General features: G+C 41.9%; 1 pseudogene; it reads right to left on the reverse strand.

Moving 5' to 3' along the window:
- Window positions 1–1984: 1984 nt before the first annotated feature.
- Window positions 1985–3948, reverse strand: LOC112585262 (annotated as a pseudogene).
- Between the last annotated feature and the right edge of the window lie 5510 nt (window positions 3949–9458).

Genomic DNA, 9458 nt, shown 5'->3' on the forward strand with positions numbered 1-9458 from the left:
AAGAGTTGGACTATAAAGAAAGCTGAGTGCAGAAGAATTGACGACTTTGAACTGTAGTGTTGGAGAAGACTCTTGAGAATCCCTTAGACTGAAAGGAGATCAAACCAGTCCATCCTAAAGGAAATCAGTCCTGAATGTTCGTTGGAAGGACTGATGTTGAAGCTGAAACTCCAATACTTTGGCTACCTGATGCAAAGATCTGACTTATTGGAAAAGACCCTGATTCTGGGAAATATTGAAGGCAGGAGGAGAAGGGGACGACAGAGGATGAGATGGTTGGATGACATCACCAACCCAATGGACATGAATTTGAGTCAACTCCAGCAGTTGGTGATGGATGAGGCCTAGCATGCTGCAGTCCATGGGGTCACAAAGAGTCAGACATGACTGAGCGACTGAACTGAACTGAACTGATTCATATTTATCAAAACTTGGAAGTTATCAAGATGTCCTTCAGTAGTTGAATGGATAAATAAACTGTGGAATATTACTTACGTCGATGGAATATTATTTAGCACTAAAAATACATGAGCTATCAAGCCATAAAAAGACATATACATGTGCATGCATCAGTGGCTCAATCGTGTCCAACTCTTTGTGACCCAATGAAGCATAGCCCTTTAGGCTCCTCTGTCCATGGAATTTTCCAAGGAAGAATATTGGAGTGGGTTGCTATTGACTACTCCAAGGGATCTTTCTGATGCAGGGATCAAACCCACATCTTTTGTGTCTCTTGCATTGGCAGGTGGATTCTTTACCACTTCAGAGGCATATTAAATGACTATAACTAAGTGAAAGAAGTCAGTCTGAAAAGGCTACAGACAGTATGACTCAAATTAAAATTAAATTAAATTATATTAATTTATATTTAATTAAATAAAATCAATTTATATTTAATTAAATCAAATTAAAATATATGACCTTCTGAAAAGGGCAAAATTATGAAGACAGTAAAAACATCAGTGGTTGCCATTGGTTTTGAGGGTAAGGGTGGATTTGTGGGGGAGGGGTGAATAGTTGAAGCACAGAGGATTTTTAGGACAGTGAAAATATGATATCGTATTGATGGATACATGTCATTATACATTTGTCCAAACCTACAGAATATAGGAGACTGAGAACAAACCCTAAAGAAACTACACAGGCTGAGTGATTATAATGTGCCAATGTGGGTTCATCAATTCTAACAAATGTACCACTCTGATGGGGGATGTGGATATGGGGGAGGCTATGCATATTGGGGGAAGGGAGTATATGGGCAATCTCTACATACTTCTCCTCAATTTTACCATAAACCTTAAACTTCTCTTACAAAAAGTCTTAATTAAAAAAAAAAAAATCCCTTCCTTTACTGTGTAAAACTTTAGGCAGGCCCATGTTTCTCTTTTACAGGCATAGAAAAAACACAATATTCATCACAGAAAAAATTAAGTGTCTGAGCTTATACCAGTTCTAAATTTCCTCATTCAGATCAGGGTTAGATGAGCTCACAAAGAATGTTAGTGTCTCCTCTCTAATGAAGCCACCTCTTCATCTCCATCTTAACTATTAATCATTCTTTCCCTTACACACCAAGAACACAGGTCAGGTGTCATAACCTTTTCAGTGGTTCACTGCCATATTATCCTCCCCAATTTTTTCTTCACTCTAGATTATAATCCTACCCAAAAATATCTTGGCTTTTTTTTTTTTTCTGGTTTACTATCTGTTTTAGTTCCCTGTTGCTGTGGTAATAAGTGAACACAGCTTACTGGCTTAAAACAACAGAAATATGTTATCTTAGAGTTCTGTAGAAGTCGGACACAGTCCTTAGGAAGCTAAATTAAAGCTGCCAGCTGGGTGGCATTCTTCTAAAGGCTCTAGGAGGGAATCTGGTCCTTGTTTTTTTTTTTTTTTAATCATTGAATGTTTGTTTTAAATAAACTGCTGTTTATTTCAGTCATCCGTATTCCATTTTTCTGTGTGGAGCCCATGGAAGAAGAGCTTAAGACCACTCAGTGGTCATTCCTACCCATTCAGTGGCCTGAGCAGTGAGAGTTCCAGACCAGTCCTTGAGGGTGGCTCAGCCCTGCTGTCTGCCCTGGAGAACTGTTGACTAGGCACAGGGAGTGCCCGCAGTTTCAGACTGGTCTGTAACCTCAGGTTGTGCATGCATGCATGCTAAGTTGCTTCCGTTGTGTCCAACTCTTTGTGGCCCCATAGACTGTACCCCACCAGGCTCCTCTGTCCATGGAACTTCCCAGTCAAGAATACTGGAGTGGGTTGCCATGTCCTCCTCAAGGGGATCTTCCCAACCCAGGGATCAAGCTCGCATTTCTTGTGTCTCCTGCCTTGGCAGGTGGATTCTTTACCACTAGTGCCACCTGGGGAGCCCAACCTCAGGTTGAGCTGTAAATGCAGTAAACCCAGGAGCTGAAGCAGTACACTCACCCTGAAATTCCTCCTGGGTCAACAGCCTTTCCAGCAGCAGCTTGTGCTTCCTTTTCAATCTCTTCTGCAGGATTCTGCAGAAGCAGAGATAAGATATACTCTCTCATGGGTGCTCACATGGTACCACACATGTGCAGAACTTTCTGGGCCAATGTCCCTCCCATCAGACCCACTGTTGTTGTAGAGGATGGCATGATCGCCAAGTGCAGAGTCTGACATAGTGTGATGGCAGGGAGGTTAACAGACAGCTCTGTAAGAGGCTAGTGGTCAGTCCTGGGATCGATAACCACTAAAAGGCATGGCTCCTGGAAGCCTTCCTGGATCTGACTAGTGAAGTTTCCAGAAGCAAGTTCAGTTCAGTTCAGTTGCTCAGTCGTGTCCGACTCTCTGCAACCCCATGTATCACAGCACACCAGGCCTCCCTGTCCATCACCAACTCCCGGAGTTCACCAGACTGATATCCATCGAGTCAGTGATGCCATCCAGCCATCTCATCCTCTGGCGTCCCCTTCTCCTCCTGCCCCCAATCCCTCCCAGCATCAGAGTCTTTTCCAATGAGTCAACTCTTTGCATGAGGTGGCCAAAGTACTGGAGTTTCAGCTTTATCATCATTCCTTCCAAAGAAATCCCAGGGCTGATCTCCTTCAGAATGGACTGGTTGGATCTCCTTGCAGTCCAAGGGACTCCAGAAGCAAAGTGGCCAGCAATCAAAGTGGCTCTGGCAGCAGCAGCAAACTTCAGCCCAGCCCCACAGCCAGTTTTCCTAGAGGATACGACGCTGATATCAGCTAGATTTTCAGTGGCAATAATCATACAAGCCCTCAGCAGAAGCTTCTCCCAGGTCTTCAGATTTATGCTATAAACACGATTACTTATTTCCTTTTGTAGAGCTACAGTTATTTGACAGCCACTTAAGTATATTCCTGCTGCAAGAAATTTAAGAAGGAGAATCCTCCTCCTTCATTTGCAGGATATTAAGTGCTCCAGACAAGTTTCCCTTTAAGTTATGATGTGAATCTTAGACATTTTCATATGGATCCCTACTTGGGTAGCACAGAAAGGCTCAACAGATGTTTTTAAATAAAAGAGCAGTCGGGGTTTGGCCCAGGAGTTGCTTTCTGAGGAATGTGAATGCATTTTGTCCCTCTCTGTCTTAGAACATTTGGCTGCTAAATGGTTCTTTGGCCATCAGTCTGTGCCAGTCGCCAGTCTGTTTTTCACACTCCTGTGGGATTCATCTCCCTGAAGCAGCAATCGGATCATTCTGCTTGGTTTGGCACAATCCTTCTGAACTTCAATCTCTTCAAAGAATAATTTCCCAGCTTCTCCTGACATTTGTTCATAGGTCAACAACCGGTCTGAGTCTACCGTTCCAAGTAAATTTCCATGTTTGTTTTTCAGTGCACCACACATCCCAACAAACTGGGGCACTCTGTTACTAACAAAAGGCCCATTTTCTGTTTTTCTGCCTTTATGCTCACTGTTAATGCCCACAACTTCCTTTTCCTTGCCTTTCATTCATCAACGCCCAACATTACTCATCATTCATGACCCAGGAAATAAGTGGTGGCATCTACAGCATAAATCTGAAGACCTGGGAGAAGCTTCTGCTGATGGCTTGTATTCTCTTTAACTTCCTTTGTTTATCCTCTCACTGGAAATTGAGATCCCACCCTGGCATTGGCAAAAATATACAACCTTGAAGAAGGTAATTAAACTTCATCATGCTTCAGTTTCTTTATCTGCTAAATGCAATAAGTTATATATACCTTTTGCACATTAAATTAAATAATGTATGTAAGTAATCACTCACTGTGCCTGGTACATATATTTAATACATGAGAGTGATTATTACTATTATTATTATGATTAATTTACACTTTCATATGGCACCTATCAGCTCCTGCTTTGCAGTCTTTGAAAGTGGATCCCATATTTGCATCAGGTGCACCTTTCATAATTCATGTCAAAATATCTGACACACAGTATTAACAATGAATAACGCTAAGAGTCGGACACGACTGAGCGACTTCACTTTCACTTTTCACTTTCATGCATTGGAGAAGGAAATGGCAACCCACTCCAGTGTTCTTGCCTGGAGAATCCCAGGGACGGGGGAGCCTGGTGGGCTGCCGTCTATGGGGTCGCACAGAGTCAGACACGACTGAAGCGACTTAGCAGCAGCAGCAGCAGCAAGGCTGAGTAAATAAATAAATCCTCCTAAGCTTTATTATTAGGCTCCCCTGTGGCAAAGAGTATTGTATTATTTCTCTTGGGCTGCCATAATCGATTACCACATATTGACTGGCCTAAAGTAACAGAAATTGACTCTCTCACTGTTTAGGAGGCTAGAAGTCCAAACTCAAGGTGTCAGCACCAATAGCCTGTAAGGGGAAAATGGCCTCATATCTTGGCTAGTTTCTGGTGTTTAAGGGGTGGCAGAGGTTAAGATGGTTGGATAGCATCACCGACTCAATGGACATGAGTTGAAAAAATTCTGGGAGGTAGTGAAGGACAGGGAAGCCACGAGTGCTGCAGTCCATGGGGTCACAACGAGTTGGATATGACTTACGACTAAAGAAAATGCAGAGGATAGATGTGTTCCTCAAATCTGTGCTCTCTCTTTCCATTCCCTTTTCTGTGTCTCTGTGTCCTCTCTTATTACAAAAACATCAGCCATTGGATTTAGGGCTCAGCCTGAATCCAGAATGATTTCATCTTAAGATCCAAATAAGGTCACCTTTCAAAGTTTGAGTAGCGAGTTTTGTGGAAACACTATTCAACCCATGACTGGTTTCAGCTTCTGCATGAAATAAGGATAAGTAATAATATCTACCTTAAAGTGTTTCTATATGGATTAAAACAGATAAGTCTTATAAAGGACTTAGTAGAGTCTAGTGGTTTTGCATCAGTCAATAAACGTTGGCCTCTTCCTTTATTTATTTATTTTTATTTTTACAGGGTGGGTCCCTTCGTCTGGAAAGCTCACCACCCCTCACGCTTTTTACTTGACTAACTCCTTCTAAATAGCTGTGCCTCAACTTAAGTGTCACTTCTTCTGCGGTGTTCTCTGACATTTCCATAGAATCTAATAGTCCTCAATCCCCTTTCTCATTCTTGATCACATTTGTGTAATGGCTGGTTAATTATTATGATCAAAGAATAACTGAATGTGCTTTAGCTAATTAAACTTTAGTATCTGGCTCCCCATGGAGGTATACGCTCTGTGGGAATGAGAACTCTCTTTAGTTTGATATGAACTCAGATTACCTGGGAGGAATCCTACCTCCTCTTCCTTGAGTAAGTCCCTTAATCTGCTTAAGCCTCGGTTTCCTCATATGAAATGGCTCTAATAACATTACTTGCATGAAGCAAGTGTATGGATCAAATGAAATCCTGTACGTAAAACACAGCTCATTGTACCTGGTACATTCAAGTGCCTAAAAACTGCTGCTTAGTATTAATATTATTTTCAGTTCCTGGCATCTAGTTGAGGAAGTGAATGAATTAATACTGAATGAATGAGACAGGTTATTGGCCAAATCTAGGAATTCAACCTGTGCCACAGAACAATGTGGCAATTTAATATGTTCCAGTGACCTTGGCCTTATTAGAGATTTTCTCTAACCAAACGAGCTAGAAAGCCCAAGGGAAGAGGTGCCTAACACTACTGCCCCAAATAATTTCCTCCATTATAACCTTTACAATCCCATTAAAACAAGAATTCAAAACAAAAAAAAAGGTTCATAGAATCCAATTTGTTTCTAGCCCCAGGGTGGTCTTTGGAGATGGACAAGGACAGGAGGGCAGTGAAAAAAGATCAGCTGAGTCCAGGTCCTTAACAGGTGAAGTGTGTGTCTGGAAGCAACAGTGCTGTAGAGTGAGAAGGGATAGAAAGTCATTGGGACTTTGCAGCTTTTACTGTGCTTCTCTACAGTTTACGGGAGGAAAACCAATGTTGTATGGACATAAAAAGCAGCTTCGGTATCAAAAAGAAAATTATTCACTATCCTAAGAATATATTGCTCTTCATAGAATAACCATGCCCATTGAAGAGCAAGCAGTATTTATGTCCACCTTGCCTATACAGCAGAAGAGATAATTCCGTGGTACACCTTTGCCATCAGACTGACCTGGTTTGAAACTCTGGTGGAAATGTCACTTTCTTTTTAAAATGAATCAAGAATCGTACAGGGTATAAGTTTTCTTTGGAGGGTAGAGGGGTGACAGTTTGATTCCTGAAGTCATTTTATATTTCCTTAAATAGGGGAAACTGAAACAATGACTTTTTGTTGTTGTTGTTGAGACACATACTTTTAGAAATTAAAGATTATTTAGCTCAAATATCTTAATTCACAAATGATAAAGCTGAGGAGAAGAGAGATTAGGTGATTTGACAAGGGTCATGCTGCAATTTGGTATTTTGGATCCAGAATTCAAAGCTAGATCTATGCCACAGGTATCAGATCTCTTTCCCCTGTGCTTGGCTCACCTACTACGGGCAGCTATTTCATTGAAGGATCAGATGCAGCATTAGGCAAATCCTGGACTAAAAGGGCATTGAAAGACTTCCCTGGTGGCCCAGAGGATGAGAATCTGCCTGTCAGTGCAGGAGACATGGGTTCGATCCCTGGTCTGGGAAGATGCCACATGCCGAGGATCAGCTAATCCTGAGTGCCACAAATACTGAGCCCACGTGCTGCAACCACTGAAGCCCACAGCCTAGAGCCTGTGGTCTGCAGCAAGAGAGGCCACTGCAATGAGGAGCCTCCACACAGCAACTTGAGGGTAGGCCCCACTCACTGCAACTAGAGAAAGACTGTGCAAAGCAACGAAGACCAAGCCCAGCCAAAAAAAATAAAATGAGAAAGACATTTTTTTAAAAAAAGAAGGACACTGAAGATTTATTTTTTTCTGCTTACTGAGTTTCAAGTTCACAGTTCTATTATCCTCTACAGGGAAGAGGGCAATGTTGGCTTTTGTTTGTATGATGACCCAGGAAATATGGATTCTCCCTTTTAGTAACAAACAGTGCTTAACAACTGGGAATGATATGTGAATATAGATAAAAATGGTTTCATTTATAAACATACACTACTTTTAGATGCATTTACTTATTTTTAAAGGAGAACTCTGGCTTCCTTTGCTCCACCTCCCTTCTTGCTCCTCCCTCAAAAGAGACTTGTTTCCCCACATGAATTGTAAGGTATCAGTGAGGGCACAGGTACCCACGGGCCAGGTTACCAGGTTAAAGTATCAACAACCTCTTTGCGTTGTTCCTTTGGCACCTCTTTCATTAATGCAACTGAGGGAGGAAATGAAAGAGATTTGGCCTGCAGTGGTGATATGATTCTCAACAGTGGTGAGGTAGAGAGACGTACAACTTGGGTTGGCCAGGGTGTTCATGGTTTGCTACTAAAAATCTTGTGTCACCAGGAACCTGCTCAATATGAAGCAAACTGGACAGTTGGTTAGGGTAAACAGCTGTCGGGTTAGCCTCACATTGAGCAGGCAAACTCTCCTAGTCAGGGAACTTGATGCAGATTTAATCATATACTCAAGTGTCAGTAAAACCAAGTCCTAGAACTTCAGTTCAGTTCAATTCAGTGGTTCAGTCGTGTCCGACTCTTTGCGACCCCATGAACCACAGCATGCCAGGCCTCCCTATCCATCACCAACTCCCAGAGTCCACTGAAACCCATGTCCATTGTATTGGTGATGCCATCCAACCATCTCATCCTCTGTCATCCCCTTCTCCTCCTGTCCTCAATCTTTCCAAACATCAGGGTCATTTCAAATGAGTCAGCTCTTCACATCAGGTGGCCAAAGTATTGGAGTTTCAGCTTCAACATCATTCCTTCCAAAGAACACCCAGGGCTGATCTCCTTTAGAATGGACTGGTTTGTTCTCCTTGCTGTCCAAGGGACTCTCAAGAGTCTTCTCCAACACCACAATTCAAAAGCATCAATTCTTCTGCACTCAGCTTTCTTTATAATCCAACTCTCACATCCATACATGACCACTGGAAAAACCATAGCCTTGACTAGACGGACCTTTGTTGACAAAGTAATGTCTCTGCTTTTTAATATGCTGTCTAGGTTGGTCAAAACTTTCCTTCCAAGGAGTAAATGTCTTTTAATTTCACGGCTGCAATCACCATCTACAGTGATTTTGGAGCCCAGAAAAATAAATTCAGCCACTGTTTCCCCATCTATTTGCCATCAAGTGATGGGACTGGATGCCATGATCTTAGTTTTCTGAATGTTGAGCTTTAAGCCAACTTTTTCACTCTCCTCTTTCACTTTCATTAAGAGGCTCTTTAGTTCTTCTTCACTTTCTGCCATAAGGGTGGTGTTATCTGCATATCTGAGGTTATTAATATTTCTCCCAGCAATCTTGATTCCAGCTTGTGCTTCCTCCAGCCCAGCGTTTCTCATAATGTACTCTGCATATGAGTTAAATAAGCAGGGTGACAATATACAGCCTTGACATACTCCTTTTCCTATTTGGAACCAGTCTGTTGTTCTATGCTCAATTCTAACTGTTGCTTCCTGACCTGCATATAGGTATCTCAAGAGGCAGGTCAGGTAGTCTGGTATTCCCATCTCTTTCAGAACCTTCCACAGTTTATTGTGATCCACACAGTCAAAGGCTTTGGCGTAGTCAATAAAGCAGAAATAGATGTTTTTCTGGAACTCTCTTGCTTTTTCCATGATCCAGCGGATGTTGGCAATTTGATCTCTGGTTCCTCTGACTTTTCTAAAACCAGCTTGAACATCTGGAAGTTCACAGTTCACGTATTGCTGAAGCCTGGCTTGGAGAATTTTGAGCATTACTTTACTAGTGTGTGAGATGAGTGCAGTTGTGCTAGAATTTAGCATTAAGCAAATGCAGTGGCTAAAGTTTCTTGTGTGTTTTGTAAATGGATTTTGAGATTTTCTTCTCAAAGCTGAACTAAGGGTCTTTTCCCCACCCTTCCGATGGTTTCATGAGCTGCTGAATATACTGCAAATTACTTTTAAGCTTAA

The sequence above is a fragment of the Bubalus bubalis genome, chromosome 5 (assembly GCF_019923935.1).
Source record: "Bubalus bubalis isolate 160015118507 breed Murrah chromosome 5, NDDB_SH_1, whole genome shotgun sequence".
NCBI lineage: Eukaryota > Metazoa > Chordata > Mammalia > Artiodactyla > Bovidae > Bubalus > Bubalus bubalis.